The sequence below is a fragment of the Syzygium oleosum genome, unplaced genomic scaffold (genome assembly GCF_021117445.2).
Source record: "Syzygium oleosum isolate NSW1041296 unplaced genomic scaffold, Sole_v2.1 Sole_v2.14, whole genome shotgun sequence".
Taxonomy (NCBI): domain Eukaryota; kingdom Viridiplantae; phylum Streptophyta; class Magnoliopsida; order Myrtales; family Myrtaceae; genus Syzygium; species Syzygium oleosum.
Genome location: NW_026607498.1, coordinates 6,030,663 through 6,048,776, shown reverse-complemented (window position 1 = coordinate 6,048,776; position 18,114 = coordinate 6,030,663). Strand labels below are relative to the sequence as shown.

General features: G+C 43.3%; 1 long non-coding RNA gene across 1 annotated transcript; it reads left to right on the top strand.

Annotated features, from left to right (window-relative positions):
- The first annotated feature begins 5,814 nt into the window (after positions 1-5,814).
- Positions 5,815-7,615, top strand: LOC130139872 (uncharacterized). Its single transcript, XR_008817919.1, has 3 exons — positions 5,815-6,021; positions 6,579-6,635; positions 7,490-7,615. It is a non-coding gene; the product is annotated as an uncharacterized LOC130139872 (long non-coding RNA).
- Positions 7,616-18,114: the final 10,499 nt, after the last annotated feature.

Here is an 18,114-nt window from a genome sequence, read left to right as displayed (position 1 = left end):
ATATGGCAAAGGTACGGTGAATGGACAAAATGTTGACGCTACACCTAAACGTGATTTGGCAGATGCAATATCTTATTACATATTGTATTATATAAGAAAAGCCATACTGAAAACATAAACTGGAAAAAGTACATTGAGTTCCATGAAGAAACAGAAGAAATAATAAGGATAGAAAATTTACCAAAAGCAATAGTGAGTATAATAAAATTGATAAAATAGTTAACAATTGGGGGAAATTATGCAAAAGTCCCATAAAATTTTGGGGTAATACACGTTTGCCCTTGAACTTTCAACCGTTGCACAATACGCCATAAGTTTTCATTTTGTTACAGTCATAAATCCTCGGTTATTTTTTCCGTTTGCACGTGCAGTGTACATGTTTAAGGAGTAGAAGTATATTCTCGTATCATTATTTGAAGGAAATCTTTCTTTTACCCTTGACTGCCGCAAAATAATGAAAATATAAATGAAAGAAAACTAATTCAACTAAAAATAATAGAAAAAATAAATATCAATAATATAAAACACTAAGAACTTTTCATGATTTGATAAATGTAGCAACTTTAATAGAACTGAATAAGATATTTTAAGAAAAAGAATAAACCAAATTAAATAAAAAAGTGAAAATGCCTCAATAAGAAAAAAGGTCAATGATAAAAGTTTGTTAGTCAAAAGGGTTAACTAATATAAAAGTTTACACTTTTAACTTTACAGTATTGTTCTTTAAGAAATTAAAAAAAAATATAAAAATCAGTATGGTCTGGGCGGTTCGATTCCCACCGAAATCGGGAGCCGAACCGAAAATCACCGGTCCCATAAAACAAGAACTAGAAACCAGACCGGAATTGCTTAGAACCGGCCGATTTGATCCGGTCCGGACGATTCCCAGTTTGGTTGGTCCGTCTTGCTCACCCTATTCTTGTTAGCATATATTTGCCCTTAAAATGTGGTGGGCCGAAAAGAGCTTTTTCACATAAAATAATGTATAGAAGCAGTGGAAAATTACGTTTGACAAAAAAATAATGTGGAATTGTACATGCGTATGTACCTATTTATTTATTTGTCTATCATATAATATAAGATGGACAATTGAAGCCATAATTGGCAAGACATGTTTGGCCTTTTCCGGTTGGACCACTTGCTTGTTCGGACGTCAAATTAGGAAATAGCGACGCATTTACGCCACATCACCTTTTTTAAATAAAAAATTCATAATAACATAACTCAAGGATTGGCAATTTGAGTGTTAATAAAATGAGATGTGACGACCTAATCCACAAGTTACGCATTTCAAATTGCTGCTTGGTATCCCTAGCGCTTGTGAAAGGCAATATATCAATTTCAAAAGTTTATCCTAATTCCTCATCCGTGAAACATACATATGATACAAAAGGGATGAGTTGGACGGACGGAATAGATGATTATATAATTGACGTCATGAACACAACTTACTAGGCTCCAAAATTACATTAGAAATTTGATTCGAAACTATGTTATGTCCGGACAAATCATGTAAATAACGGAACTTGAAATATATGTTAACATTTTACGAATTTGCAGCTCTATTATTTTTTCCAACGACGAAATCCACCTAATTTTTGTTTATCTGGAATGACTACTTTAATTTTTATTTCCTTGAAATCTTATTTTTAAATATAAGTTTTATTTAAAGCGGAACATTTTTGGACTTTTTATGTCTTTTTATCAAAAGTGAACTTTAGAAAATTTCAATAGTTTTGTTGAGGTGGGGGACGAGTGGCCGTCCATCTCCTTATCATTGAATATTTGAAATGATCGAGACGATAATGCGATTGGTCAAATTGGACCAATGTTGACTTTAGCTGAACCGTTTTTGAACCATCTAGATAAATGGATTGCGCCAGGATTAAATTATGAAATCATCATTGAGTAATTGTGTAAAGGAGATAGTCTTATATACACAAACGTAGATATATATACCTACAATCTTTCGTGATATTTGAGTAATTTAATGTAGTGAGTTAACTAAATAATTGTTCAAGTTTTGCACTAATTAGTGTGAAAAATTAATTGTCCACCCGCTTGGACCCTCTAATTGCGATAATCATATAATGTGTGCACATGTACCATAATTTGCACAATCACGTAAATATTCAAAAGGGTAACTTATAACTTACGCTATTAACGTAGTTTTTTCTCCATAATCGATCTTGTTCACCTTTCATTTGATGGGTCAAATCAAAATTAAATAAAATCGCTTGTGCAGAGCCGTCTTCTTTGCACCGACGATATGTAATCTATTTTTCCTTTTTTAATATGCACATGCTCGAAAAGTCTGCAACAGTTCTCCTACTCTTTTGATATTCTCGACAAAATTTGGTCTCTACGGTGTGGACATTAGATTGATGTCCAAATCCAGCATGTGCATAAGGAAAAAAGAAGAAAAAAAAGAAAAATAAGTGAAGAAAGTCCTATCATAAGTTGAAAATCAATCAATTACCTTTTTATCTGTACTCTAAGGGTAAAATAAAATATTATTTCCATAAATATCTCCAGATCTATACGTAAAAATGAATTTTGTCACCGACGACGTTCTGTTATCAATAAAATCTTGGAGTATTTTAGTCTTACATAAATAGATACTTTTGTCGGTGTTTGGAATCTTGAATTTTTTCGAGACTTAGATATAGATAACACAAATATTTATCTTGATTAATTACATCAATTATCACGAGAAGTTGTTTTACTAAGCACTCCATTAATGTAAGTACTTGCTCTGAAATTGAGCATCATATGAAGTGCACAACACTCATTTAAACCCTATGAAAGAACTTCGAATCGAAAAGATGAAAGAACGTAGTAAATGGTGATGAATGATAACTCAGTAAATACCGCTCAAAAAGAGGAGAAATGAGTTTATGTGACGTGGATTACCTTGACATTTTCCGCTTAGAATAGCAATAATGCCAATGACCATATCTGATTTGCTATTGTTGTAGCTTTCAAACCCTTACTTTCTTTCACAGGTTTCAAGCTTCTTTCTTTGCGCCCAATTACTAGTGGATTGGATGCTGCTGGAACAATACGACGGGACTCGTACGACAATAATCAAACTTATGCCCCAATAATCACTTACACCCAATTACGAAAAAAGCCTTTTCCTTGAAAGTTTTATGAAGATTTTTCGTCTTAGAATAGTCAACATGAAGAGAGAGGACCATCAGAGCGATTAGCTTAGAGGTGATAATATTTAGAGGTGATCGCCAGCAATAATCGCATCTCCCCGTCCCTGATACCAACTAAAGAAAAATCATGTGAAGACGGGCAATTTTGGAACGCTTTCTATCATTAGAGAAATTAGAAAACTCCACGATGTCCTTCCAAATCATCCGGCACCCGCTCTCACACACTTGCACGCTCGTCGGAGGCATATTTGGAAGCTGAGCGAAGGAAGGCAATGGAGAGAGGACAAGAGGACCCGCGTCCAAACTCACTCTCACTCTCACTCTCTCGACCGTCTGAGAGAGAGGGAGGGAGGGGTGGGGGGACTGGGTCTTTCGGAGGGGATTTGGCTCGTCATTTCTCGCCGTTCTCGAGCCACCTTCGTTGGCCGTCTCGGAGCCGCCTCATTCAGACCTTGCTCCTCACTCACACTCTCTCTCTTACTACCGTCTGGGGGGGGGGGGGGGGGGAAGGGGGAGACTGGGTCTTTCGGAGGGGATTTGGCTCGTCATTTCTCGCCGTTCCCGAGCCACCGTCGCTGGCCGTCTCGGAGCCGCCTCATTCAGACCCTGCTCCTCACTCTCTCTCTCTCTCTCTCTCTCTCTCCCTACCGTCTGGGGGGGAAGGGGGGACTGGGTCTTTCGGAGAGGATTTGGCTCGTCATTTCTCGCCGTTCCGAGCCACTGTCCTTGGCCATCTCGGAGCTGCCCCATTTAGACCCTGCTCCTCACTCTCTCTCTCTCTCTCTCACTACCGTCTGGGGGGGAAGGGGGGGACTGGGTCTTTCGGAGGGGATTTGGCTCGTCATTTCTCGCCGTTCCCGAGCCACCGTCGCTGGCCGTCTCGGAGCCGCCTCATTCAGACCCTGCTCCTCACTCTCTCTCTCTCTCTCTCTCTCTCACTACCGTCTGGTGGGGAAGGGGGGGACTCGGTCTTTCGGAGGGGATTTGGCTTGTTATTTCTCGTTGTTCCCGAGCCACCGTTGCTAGCCGTCTCGGAGCCGCCTCATTCAGACCCTGCTCCTCACTCTCTCTCTCTCTCTCTCTCTCACTACCGTCTGGGGGGAAGGGGGGACTGGGTCTTTCGGAGGGGATTTGGCTCGTCATTTCTCGTCGTTCCCGAGCCACCGTCTCTGGTCGTCTCGGAGCCGCCTCATTCAGACCGTGCTCCTCTCTCTCTCTCTCTCTCTCTCTCTCTCTCTCTCTCTCTCTCCGTCTGGTGGGGAAGGGGGGGACTAGGTCTTTCGGAGGGGATTTGGCTTGTCATTTCTCGCCGTTCCCGAGCCACCGTCACTGGCCGTCTCGGAGCCGCCTCATTTAGACCCTGCTCCTCACACACACACACACTCTCTCTCACTACCGTCTGGGGGGGGGGGGAATGGGGGACTGGGTCTTTCGGATGGGATTTGGCTCGTCATTTCTCGCTGTTCCCGAGCCACCGTCGCTGGCCGTCTCGGAGTCGCCTCATTCAGACCCTGCTCCTCACTCTCTCTCTCTCTCACACACACACACACACACACACTCTCTCTCACTACCGTCCGGGGGGCAAGGGGGGACTGGGTCTTTCGGAGGGGATTTGGCTTGTCATTTCTCGCCGTTCCCGAGCCACCGTCTCTGGCCGTCTTGGAGCCGCCTCATTTAGACCCTGCTCCTCACTCTCTCTCTCTCTCTCTCTCTCTCTCTCTCTCTCTCTCTCTCTCACTACCATCTGGTGGGGAAGGAGGGGACTGGGTCTTTCGGAGGAGATTTGGCTTGTCATTTCTCGCCGTTCCCGAGCCACCGTCGCTGGCCGTCTCGGAGCCGCCTCATTCAGACCCTTCTCCTCACTCTTTCTCTCTCTCTCACTACCGTCTAGGGGGCAAGGGGGGATTGGGTCTTTCGGAAGGGATTTGGTTCGTCATTTCTCGTCATTCCCGAGCTATCGTCTCTGGCCGTCTCGGAGTCGCCTCATTCAGACCCTGCTCATCACTCTCTCTCTCTCACTACCGTCTGGTGGGGAAGGGGGGGACTAGGTCTTTCGGACGGGATTTGGCTCGTCAGTTCTCGCCGTTCCTGAGCCACCGTCGCTGGCCGTGTCGGAGCCGCCTCATTTAGACCCTGCTCCTCACTCTCTCTCTCTCTGTCTCTCACTACCGTCTGGGGGGCAAGGCGGGGACTGGGTCTTTCGGAGGGGATTTGGCTCGTCATTTCTCGCCGTTCTCGAGCCACCGTCGCTGGCCGTCTCGGAGCTGCCTCATTCAGACCCTGCTCCTCACTCTCTCTCTCTCTCTCTCTACCGTCTGGTGGGGAAGGGGGGGACTGGGTCTTTCGGAGGGGATTTGGCTCGTCATTTCTCGCCGTTCCCGAGCCACCGTCGCTGGCCGTCTCGTAGCGGCCTCATTTAGACCCTGCTCCTCTCTCTCTCTCTCTCTCTCTCTCTCTCTCTCTCTCACTACCGTCTGGGGGGAAGGGGGGGACTGAGTCTTTTGGAGGGGATTTGGCTCGTCATTTCTCGCCGTTCCCGAGCCACCGTCTCTGGCCGTCTCAGAGTCGCCTCATTCAGACCCTGGTCCTCACTCACTCTCTCTCTCTCTCTCTCTCTCTATAAAATATGGGTTAAAAAAAGAAGAAGAAGAGGATAATGGTTGAAAAGTCAAAAGAAGCAACAGTGATGCTCGGCTCGTTTTAAGAAGCCAAGAGCACGAACAGAAACAGAAGAAAAGAGAGGAAAAGAGGAGAAAGGAGAGGAAAGGAAAGAGGAAGAAGAAAAAGAGAAAAGAGAAGGGGGCTTTGCACCGCAGGGGTCTGGCTAAGCCGATTCGACTTCGTAACGCAACGCTCCGTAAGTATTCGCACCCCTCGTTCAATTAATCGGAATATTTTTCGGGTTAGGGCTCGTAATTCGAAGTTATGTGTTATTCGAGCGGTGAAGTCAGATTTTTTAGTTGTAGAGTTGCGTATTTATATAGAATTGGTAGTTTATGGTGTTGCAGAGATGTGAGATTTTACAGAATCTGATTTGGACTTACTATTTGCCGGATATGAATTTTTGAAGTTGAATGCGCGCAGTGAATAGTGCACGACCGGCGGCTTTTAGGCTGATTTTCGTCGATTTTCGGCTCGATTTTGGGGCTGCCAAGTTGAGGTTCCTGTAGTGCTCCGAATGAGCTTTCTTTTGACTATAAACTTGCTTGGATTGGAGTTTAGTGGAGAAAGTTATGGCGCAATCAAATTTTGTGCTCAAGCTCCGCATTGTGGACGATTTTGGATAATCACTTTGGACGAGCGATTTGAGGGCGTCTTTTAGTGGTTATATTAGCATCTAAGCCTAGTTTAGCCGAGTCGTAGTTGAAGTAACATTTTACTCGGTTTTGATATCGTTTTTCGATTTATTGTTAGGTATTCGAGTGCGTCGGCTCGAGAAATCGCCGTAGGTTAGTTTTTCGGCTTTTCAAGGTGAGTGGTACTATTTCTTCTTTAAATTTGTAAGCTCATGTTTAGAAAATGAGATGTTATAGATATGTTATCATATAAGAAATGATATTTTGTTTGCATAAAACTGGATTGAGCATTTACTGTCATTTTGTGTATTTGGAATAAAAGATTTCCTTTTGATTTCGGTTTGAACTTATGGGATGTAAAGGGGTTTGTGAAATCTTTTGTGAAAGACTTATGAGGAGTTCTTGAGTTTGAATGTGATTTTTGAAGGGTTATATACCCGTTTGCGAAATGATTTATGAATATTGGTGATTTTGATTGTGGATTGGATTTGCTGGTATGGGAGGATATGGATTTTGATGCTCAGTGTCTTTTTGAACCCAATGAGGGGTATGAGTATGCGCATACTAGTCTAGGATATCCTTGTGGGCCGAGCCACCGGCTTATAGTAGGTGGAGACCTTGCCAATGGGGGAATCTTGGTCGTCTTTCACGGGGCGTTATCCGTGATCATAGTTAGATTTCTGAGCATGAGATTGGCCAATTGAATGGATCATTGGCGTGTACTTTTTTATGAGATTGGCCAATGGAATGGACCATTGGCGTGTGCTTTTTGACGAGATTGGCCAATGGATTTGACCATTGGTTTCTTCTTTGATATTATTAATTGGAATGAGCTTTCCTATTGTGAAAATGTGATGTTTAAAGTAGCATATAACGTATTTTGAACCTGGAGTTTGTTATATGTTGGGTTAATTGAGCTTTCGTTTAGTCTTATAACTGTGTGCATAGTGGGTGCTCAATCTACTTAGAAAAAATGTATTACTTACTAAGTCGTGGTAGCTCATTCCTTTCATCTTACTTGTTTTTCAGGTTCTTCACCGAGCCGCAAGTAGGGCTTGAGAGTTTCGATATTAGGGTGGACATTTTGATAGTGGGGACTTTTTGGTACGAGTTATGCATAGATGTGGAGCTTAATGTATTAGCTTGTTTCTGGTTATGTACTTAGCTTTTTTATGGATTGTAGTTAACATTGATATTGTAACCAAATAAACTCTATATCATGTATATATATGTGGATGCATATATTATAATATTAGGTGAGTTTTGGTTATGTTTAGGCTGCGTCCTTTGGTGAAAGAATAGTCGTGTCATGCCCTTATTCTTGTTGAGTTTTGGGTGTGACACTCTCTCACTACCGTCTGGTGGGGAAGGGGGGGACTGGGTCTTTTGGAGAGGATTTGGCTCGTCATTTCTCGCCGTTCCCGAGCCACCGTCTCTGGCCGTCTCGGAGCTGCCTCATTCAGACCCTGCTCCTCACTCACTCACTCACTCACTCACTCACTCTCTCTCACTACCGTCTGGGGGGAAGGGGTGGACTAGGTCTTTTGGAGGGGATTTGGCTCGTCATTTATCGCCGTTCCTGAGCCATCGTAGCTGGTCGTCTCGGAGCCGCCTCATTCAGACCCTGCTCCTCTCTCTCTCTCTCTCTCTCTCTCTCTCTCTCTTTTTCTCTCACTACCGTCTGGGGGGCAAGGGGGGACTGGGTCTTTCGGAGGGATTTGGCTCGTCATTTCTCGCCGTTCCCGAGCCACCATCTCTGGCCGTCTTGGAGTCGCCTCATTCAGACCCTGCTCCTCACTCACTCACTCTCTCACTACTGTCCAGGGGAAAGGGGGGAACTGGGTCTTTCGGAGGGGATTTGGCTCGTCATTTCTCACCGTTCCCGAGCCATCGTCTCTGGCCATCTTGGAGCCGCCTCATTCAGACCCTGCTCCTCACTCACTCACTCTCTCACTACCGTATGGGGGAAAGGGGGGAACTGAGTCTTTCGGAGGGGATTTAGCTTGTCATTTCTCACCGTTCCCGAGCCACCGTCGCTCGCCGTCTCGGACCCACCTCATTCAGACCCTGCTCTTCACTCTCTCTCTCTCTCTCTCACTACCGTTTGGTGGGGAAGGGGGGACTGGGTCTTTCGGAGGGGATTTGGCTCCTCATTTCTCGCCGTTCCTGAGCCATCGTCACTGGCCGTCTCGGAGCCGCCTCATTCAGACCCTGTTTCTCACTTTCTCACTCACACTCTCTCTCTCTTTCTCTCTGGGAGGAAGGGGGGATTAGGTTTTTCGGAGGGGATTTGGCTCGTCATTTCTCGCCGTTCCTAAGCCACCGTCTCTGGCCGTCTCGGAGCCGCCTCATTCAGACCCTGCTCCTCTCTCTCTCTCTCTCTCTCTCTCTCTCTCACTACTATCTGGTGGGGAAGGGGGGACTGGGTCTTTCGGAGGGGATTTGGCTCGTCATTTCTCGCCGTTCCCGAGCCACTGTCGCTGGCCGTCTTGAAACCGCCTCATTCAGACCCTGTTCCTCACACACACACTCTCTCTCTCTTTCACTACCGTCTGGGGGGTAAAGGGGGACTGGGTCTTTCGGAGGGGATTTGGCTCATCATTTCTCGCCGTTCCCGAGCCACCATCTCTAGCCATCTCGGAGCCGCCTCATTCAGACCCTGTTCCTCACTCACTCTCTCTATCTCACTATCGTTTGGTGGGGAAGGGGGGGACTGGGTTTTTCGGAGGGGATTTGGCTCGTCATTTCTCGCCGTTCCCGAGCCACCGTCTCTGGTCGTCTCGGAGCCGCCTCATTCAGACCCTGCTCCTCTCTCTCTCTCTCTCTCTCTCTCTCTCTCTCTCTCTCTCTCTCTCTTTACCATCTGGGAGGGAAAGGGGGGACTGGGTCTTTCGGAGGGGATTTGGCTCGTCATTTCTCGCCGTTCCCGAGCCACCGTCTCTAGCCGTCTCGGAGCCGCCTCATTCAGACCTTGCTCCTCACTCACTCACTCTCTCTCACTACCGTCTGGGGGGGGAGGGAATGGGGGGACTAGGTCTTTCGGAGAGGATTTGGCTAGTCATTTCTCGCCGTTCCCGAGCCACTGTCGCTGGCCATCTCGGACCCGCCTCATTCAAACCCTGCTCCTCACTCTCACTCTCTCTCTCTCTCTCTCTCTCTCTCTCACTACCGTTTGGTGGGGAAGGGGGGACTGGGTCTTTCGAAGGGGATTTGGCTTGTCATTTCTCACCGTTCCGGAGCCACCGTCGCTGGCTGTCTTGGAGCCGCCTCTTTCAGACCCTGTTCCTCTCTCTCTCTCTCTCTCTCTCTCTCTCTCTCTCTCTCTCACTATTGTTTGGTGGGGAAGGGGGGGACTGGGTCTTTCGGAGGGGATTTGGCTTGTCATTTCTCGCCGTTCCCGAGCCACCGTCTCTGGCCGTCTCGGAGCCGCCTCATTCAGACCCTGCTCCTCTCTCTCTCTCTCTCTCTCTCTCACTACCGTCTGGGGGGAAAGGGGGACTGGGTCTTTCGGAGGGGATTTGGCTCGTCATTTCTCGCTATTCTCGAGCCACCATCTCGGAGCTGTCTCATTCAAACCCTGCTCTTCGGCTGCGGTTCGATCGTTTGTGGTGCTCCACCTCGGCGCGATTCTCATCCGTTACACCTTCCAGACGTTTGTCACGGAGCCACGACAGCCGCCGATTCACCGCCGCGACTCGTTTGAGACCAAGTAAGCCTCGAGTGAGCCCTTCCCTCTATTTTTGCTCAACTCGCCATACCGGGGTTGTCAAGCCCCGGTCCGTCCGCTCTATAGACTCGGTTGTGCCGTTCCATGTTCTTTATGATTGTCTCTGTTGAATGTGTTTTGGGTTTGGTCGACATTTGAGTCGGGGTAGGGTATTTTTTTAGACAAACAAGATTTCACTGTAGATTGGGTGTGGTTTTTTTTTTTTTAGGGTATTAGCCCCATTTAAATCGTTGTATGGGTCGTGATGCACCCACCAGTCACTTATATTGCTTCCCTTTCTCAATTTCCACTTTGAAATATTTCAATGAAAGCCTTCATTTTTCATGATTTATGTGAGCCATAGTAGAGCTAGAGGCTGCCACCATGCCAAGAATTAAAGATTGTGATTTATTATTTAACATGGATCAGTTGACGTATGAATTGGGTAAATTAATAAGATTAATGTTTTAATGGGATAAAGCATCATAGGTATCTGAAGTCTGAACTATTATAAAATGTTCAAACTGTTTCCTCCATTTGTTTTTGTAAACTAAATTACGGATATTCTTTCAAGTTAGTCCTTCCGTTGAAAGGATAACTCGAGATGCAGCCGTGATAATTCCACATCAGCTCGACAAGAGCATATTTGTCCAAATTATTTTTGTAATATTTGAAAAAAAAGAAGAAAAAGAAAGCAAAGCAAAAGGGTTGAAAAGTCAATAAAGAAGCTACAGTGGACTTCAATTTATAAAAGGGGACCGAGAGCTTGCGGGAGAGAGAAAAAGAAGGAAAGGAAAGAAAGAGGAAAGAAGAGGAAGAAAGGGAAAGAGAAAGAAGAGGGGTTTCACACGTAGGCGTCACTGACATTTCATCAAGTCGATTCAACGTCGATTCGCAATGTTCGGTAAGTGCTCGCGCCTCTCGTTCGTCCAATCAGAAAAGTTTTCCGGGTTAGAGCTCATATTTCGGAATTATGTGTTATTTGAGCGGTGAAGTCCGATTTTTGAGTCGTTGAGCTATGAATATATATAGGATTGATAGTTTAGGGTGTCGTTGTAAGGACCCGGGATCTACACTGTGTAATATTGTCCGCTTTGGGCCCACTGACCCTCACTGCTTTAAAACGCGTTACACAGAATAGAGAACTCAAGCCTTATAAACTAACCCAGGACTCCCCCCTAAGCGATGTGGGACAAGAGACATGCCCCCCTTGCCATCCTAGAAGCCTGCCAGGAGCCGCTCCTTGACCAGGCCTTCTGGCCCCAGCGACCACTCCCCGCCCTCGTCGGACCGGGTCGTTACATTCTCCCCTCCTTCGAGCACCGGCGACCACTCCCCGCCCTCGTCGGACCGGGTCGTTACATTCTCCCCTCCTTCGAGCACAGCATCCTCGCTGTGGCCCCACACGCGGTCGGGAGTCGGCTCTGATACCATTTGTAAGGACCCGGGGTCTACACTGTGTAATATTGTCCGCTTTGGGCCCACTGACCCTCACGGCTTTAAAACGCGTTACACAGAATAGAGAACCCAAGCCTTATAAACTAACCCAGGACTCTCCCCCTAAGCGATGTGGGACAAGAGACATGCCCCCTTTGCCATCCTAGAAGCCTGCCAGGAGCCGCTCCTTGACCAGGCCCTCTGGCCCCGGCGACCACTCCCCGCCCTCGTCGGACCGGGTCGTTACAGTCGTGGAGCCGTGGGATTTTACGGATCTTGATTTGGACTTACGGTTTGCCTAATATAAATTTTTGAAGTTGGCCGCGCAAGGTGAACAGTGCGCGACCAGCGGCTTTTAGGCTGATTTTCATCGGTTTTCGGCTCGATAATGGGTTGGCCAAGTTGGGGTTCTTGTAGTGCTTTGAATGGGCTTTCTATTGACTATAAGCTTGCTTGAAACGGGGTTCGGTGGAGGTATTTATGGTGAGATCAAGTTTCGCGCTCAAGCTCCGCGTTGCGGACGGTTTGGATAATTTCTTTGGACAAGCAATTTGTGGGCTCCTTTGAGTTGTCTTGTTAGCATTTAAGCGTCGTTTAGCCGTTTCGTAGTTATCGTGGTATTTTACTTGATTTTGACGTCGATTCTCGTTTAATTGTTAGGATTACGAGATTGTCGATTCGAGTGAGCGTTGTTATTTGGTTTTGGAGCATTTCCAGGTGAGTGGTACTATTTCTTCCATGAATTTATAAACTCATGTCTTGAAAATATTAGAGTTTTAATATGGTATGAGTTATTAACATCATGTTTCTGGCATCAATTGGATCGAACTTTTACTACCTTTTTAGTAGATTGAAAAGGGAATGAGAATGTTTTATGAAGTGGTCTAAAATGACCAATTGTGAATGCTTTTGTTAAATGTTTAGTGAAAGGAATCTCCAAAAGTAGTTCGTATTGATTACGAAATGTTTTATGAAATGCATTTTATTTGATAAATGGAATTGTGAATGGTTATGTGATTCGGTTTGTAATACCGGTTCATGAAATAACTTTTTGGTGTTGATTGTGCATTGTTGGAGAAATGTTTTGGTTGATATGGCTCATATCGCGATGACGAGAACCCATTGAGGAGGGAGTATGCATACTGTCAGGACGTCCTTTTGGGCCGAACCGCTGGCTATATAGGTGGTAGACCTAGCCAAGGGGGGTAAACTTGGCCGCCTTTGTCACGGCGTTAAACGTGACAATAGTTCGATAATGAGCGTAAGATTAGTCGATGGAATGGACCATTGACGTGTGATTGATGAGATTAATCGATGGAATAGACCATTGATACTTGTTTGTATTGTTGAGTAAGTTTTGATGACTGATTTGGTATGTATAGAGTTTTGTTGGAAAGTTATTATACATTTTCGATATTTTACGTATATTGTATATTGAATTTGAGATTGATATCAATTTGCAATGATGCATAGTAATTGTTCGATCCGCTTGGAAGAAATGTATTACTCACTCGGCCGTGATAGCTCATTCCTTTCATCTTTTATGTTTTTTAGGTTCTTCGGTTAGTGGCCGATAGTTCGAGAGCGCTTTTGATGGGGACTTTTGGGAGCTGATTCTCTTGGTAGAGTTTGAGGCTATGTCCTTCGAGAGGAAGGACGGCCGTGTCACTACCCCTATTCTTGTAGGATTTGGGGTGTGACATCTTGTGGTATCAGAGCTTAGGTTGTGATCTTTTATTGGGTAGATTTTATGGGACGCTGTGAGGTAGTGTGTTAGAATGCGTCAATCTTTTGTTAAGTACTAGAATGTACAATTCATTTTGAGTCCATACGGTTATCGATCCTGATTCAGAGAAGCATACTTCACTTTGTAAAGTAGTGATTTCTTAGTTGCGAATCGTGTGTTCAAGAAGTGTGTTTCGGATGGCTGATAAAGAGTTGCATGGAAATCTAGAGGAGTTGAATATACATGATTTTGATGTTATTTTAGGCTATTGATTGGTATCCTCACATTATGATATTGATGTGATTATGTGGCTGATATAAAAGACACATGAAAGAATGTTGTGAAGCTGGAAAGTATTGTTGTTATCAGATGTGTTTCTTGAGAATCTACCGGGTTTGTCTTCTGATAAAGAAATTGATTTTTGTATCGAATGGATTTTGGGTGCATCATTTTCCTTAAGACACCGTATTGAATGACACTTTTCTGAACTTGAAAAGAAGAGGAGATGATGTGCCTAGAATTGTTTTCAGAACAAGGTATGGCATTAGGAATTTCTTATCATGTCTCTTGGATTAATGAATGTGCTTTCTACTTTCGTGTTTTTGATGAACAGAGTATTCAAAGAGTGTATAAATAGATTTATTGTGGTGTTCACCGAAGATATATTGATGTACTAGAAGGGCCTGCAGGAAGACAAATAGCACTTAAGGATTTGAAACAGTTGGTCAGTAGAATTGCTCTACTAATGTTATGGAAGTGACAAGTCATGATCATTGTTATGATAAGTTGTGATCTCTAGATAGCAAGTTGAGATTTTGAGAATTACATCGTGACTGGTTGAGGTAGATTATTTTTCTTGGTTAGAAAAAGGGAATTTATATTGGAAGTTTTGATACGTGGCGATATTTGGTATGATAAGAATTGATCTTAGAAGTTATAAGCTTGAATTGACATGTGAGACAGAGATTTACTTATGATAAATAGGTGCGATCAGCTTGTGAACTTCTGAATAGTAGGTTATGACCTTACTCTAAAGAATTTTTTTGGAACTAGTAGAGGCTGTCAATTTCAGTTGCGATTTTCGGTAAAATGGTAAAACGAGGCGAGTGCTTCGGTCTTTGAATTAAGAAGAGATAATTTTAAGTGAGGATTCTTTAAGTTGAGAACTCGAGACCATTGAATTTAATGGAAATTAGATCCGTTCTTATCTCAGTGATTTGGGAAGTTGTAAGCATTCAATCGTAAGTGATGATCTCTTAAGTGGTAAAATTCTTAGATAAGATTTATGAGTAAATTGTTTGGGGAGACAGTTGAGATTGGAAATCTGAATATGTGGATCTTGTCTTGAGAGTATGAAGAGTTAATTATCTTATGGTATTAAATTGGCAAATTTTGAAATAGTGTTATCAATAATCTCTTCTCGAGGTGTTAGTAAGGACATGAAAAGTATTCGAAAGTTTTTGTGCAGTAAATAAGAGTTGATTTGCACGAATCTTCAAGTGGATGATGCAATATTCTTAGACTACGTACGTAATTGAAGTGAACAGAATGTTGAAAGGAGAATCGATAACTTGTGAAAATTCAGGTTGTGATATGTTTTGATTTGATGGATATTCTGCGGATTATATTTCAAGTGTTGGCAAATGATTATGAACTTTATGCTACTGGAGAAAATTGTCATAACGATATTTTGTTAATTGATGATACTTTGGAGATATTAGAGACTATGTAGGAATTGATAATAAAAAAAGAAGAAGAAGAGGTGTTTGGATGCTAGACTACTTCGGTAGTGTGATCTTTTAGGCATGACAAATTGTAAGTAATAATTTTCGGTGGATTGATTTGAGGATAGTAATGCGAAATGGGAAGACTAAGCAATAGATGTGAAATTAGAAAATGTTTAGTAGTAGTGGACGGAAAAAGGAATTTCAGAATTTTGGTGATGCAAATGGTAAAGTTGGGCTTATACTTGTAGACAGTTGAGATCACATGGCGGCATTACTTGTATGACGAAAAATGCAAAGTCTTCATGGATCACAAGAACTTACGGTATATTTTTACTTAAGCAGAACTGGACATGAGGCAGAGGAGATGGTTGGAGCTTCTGAAAGAGTATGATTTGTTCGTCTATTAATACAAGCATAGTAGCAAATGCCTCATAAGTCTTCTGGAAGTGACAACTTTACTCGCTACTTGGAAATCTATTATCGAGGATATGGGCAAATTAGACTTGAATGCTACATGCGTGATTGTTGATCGATTGACCAAGGCCGCGCACTTTTTGCCACATCAATTTGGCCTTTCACCGGAAGATATGGCAATGTGATATGTCAATGAGATAGTGAAGCTTCGTGGAGTTTTAGCAAGTGTCAATTTTGATAGGGATCCAAATTTGGGTTTAATTCTGGAAGACTTTATAAGAAATGTTGGGTACTAAACTCAACTTTGGTACAACATTTCACCCACAGATAAATTGACAGTTAGAGAGATTGATCTAGACTCTAAAGGATATGTTGAGATCCTGCGTCATTGACTTTGGTGGTTCTTGAGATGAACCTAAAAAAAAAAAGAATAGATCTTGAGATTCTTGGACCTTGTAAGAAGGTCATGGTGTCTAAAGATGATACAATTATCCTTGATGGTGTTGGTGGCAAGAAGTCCATAAGGGAGACAAGTGAACAAATTAGGTTCGCAAGAGATATTGACAAAACTATATGGTGTTATGGCTATTTTTGAAGATTGGAAAAGTTAGTGAAGCAGAAGTACGTAAGAAGAAGGATAGGGTTACATATGCCTTGAATGCCGCAAAGGCAGCTATAGAAGAGTGTATAACATCAGGTGGAGGTGTTGCTTTTCTTTATGCATTAAAGAGTTGGACAAATTGCAAACTGCCAACTTTGATCGAAAACGCCAAGACATTATTTGATTTGATGCCCAAAAAAAAAAAAGGAAATAGTTTCTGGGAGTGCGATGATATTTGGAGATGCTTAACATGACCGTTTCTCATATACTTTGGAGTTGTTTCAAGAGATGCGGCTTACATGAATGGCTTGATAGAGATGATAGGATGAAAGCTCGGTAAGCTTCAGCCAGACCATGATGGTTTCCACATGTTATTGTCAAACCTGTATGCTTCTAAAGGGAATTGGGAGGTGCTTGAGATTAGATGAATTATGGAGCAACATGGAGTGATGAAAATACCAGGTTGTAGCATGATTGAAGTAAACGGAGTGATTCATGAATTCCTAACTAGTGACAAAACGTATTCTCAACAAGACGAAATTGAGAATATATGTGAAGATCTAATGGCAAAATCACACAGGGAGGCTTCTTGGGAATTTTTAGGAGGAGGAAACACGCAAATATCCTTATATGTTTGTTGATTGAGGTAAATGCAAATTTCGAGGACGAAATTTCTTTTAAGGAGGGTAGAATGTAATATTTGAAAAAAAAGAAAAAAAAGAAAGCAAAGAAAAAGGGTTGAAAAGTCAATAAAGAAGCTACAGTGGACTTCAGTTATAAAAGGGGACCGAGAGCTTGCGGGAGAGAGAAAAAGAAGGAAAGGAAAGAAAGAGGAAGGAAGAGGAAGAAAGGGAAAGAGAAAGAAGAGGGGTTTCACACGTAGGCGCCACATTGATTCAACATCAATTCGCAATGTTCGGTAAGTGCTCGCGCCTCTCTTTCATCCAATCGGAAAAGTTTTCCGGGTTAGAGCTCATATTTCGGAATTATGTGTTATTTGAGCGGTGAAGTCCGATTTTTGAGTCGTTGATCTATGAATATATATAGGATTGATAGTTTAGGGTGTCGTGGAGCCGTGGGATTTTACGTATCTTGATTTGGACTTACGGTTTGCCTAATATGAATTTTTGAAGTTGGCTGCGCAATGTGAACAGTGCGCGACCAGCGGCTTTTAGGCCGATTTTCGTCTATTTTCGGCTCGATAACGGGATGGCCAAGTTGGGGTTCTTGTAGTGCTTTGAATGGGCTTTCTATTGACTATAAGCTTGCTTGAAACGAGGTTCGGTGGAGGTATTTATGGTGAGATCAAGTTTCGTGCTCAAGCTCCACGTTGCGGACGGTTTGGATAATTGCTTTGGACAAACAATTTGCGGGCGCCTTTGAGTTGTCTTATTAGCGTTTAAGCGTCGTTTAGCCGTTTCGTAGTTATCGTAGTATTTTACTTGGTTTTGACGTCGATTCTCGTTTAATTGTTAGGATTACGAGATCGTCGATTCGAGTGAGCGTTGTTATTTGGTTTTGGGGCATTTCCAGGTGAGTGGTACTATTTCTTCTATGAATTTACAAACTCATGTCTTGAAAATAGTAGAGTTTTAATATGGTATGAGTTATTAACATCATGTTTCTAGCATCAATTGGATCGAACTTTTACTACCTTTTTAGTCGATTGAAAAGGGATTGAGAATGTTTTATGAAGTGGTCTAAAATGATCAATTGTGAATGCTTTTGTTAAATGTTTAGTGAAAGGAATCTCCAAAAGTAGTTCGTATTGATTACAAAATGTTTTATGAAATGCATTTTAATTGATAAGTGGAATTGTGAATGGTTATGTGATTCGGTTTGCAATACCGGTTTATGAAATAACTTTTTGGTGTTGATTGTGCATTGTTGGAGAAATGTTTTGGTTGATATGGCTCATATCGGTATGACGAGAACCCATTGAGGGGGGGAGTATGCATACTGTTAGGACGTCCTTTTGGGCCGAACCGCCGGCTATATAGGTGGTAGACCTAGCCAAGGGGGGTAAACTTGGTCGCCTTTGTC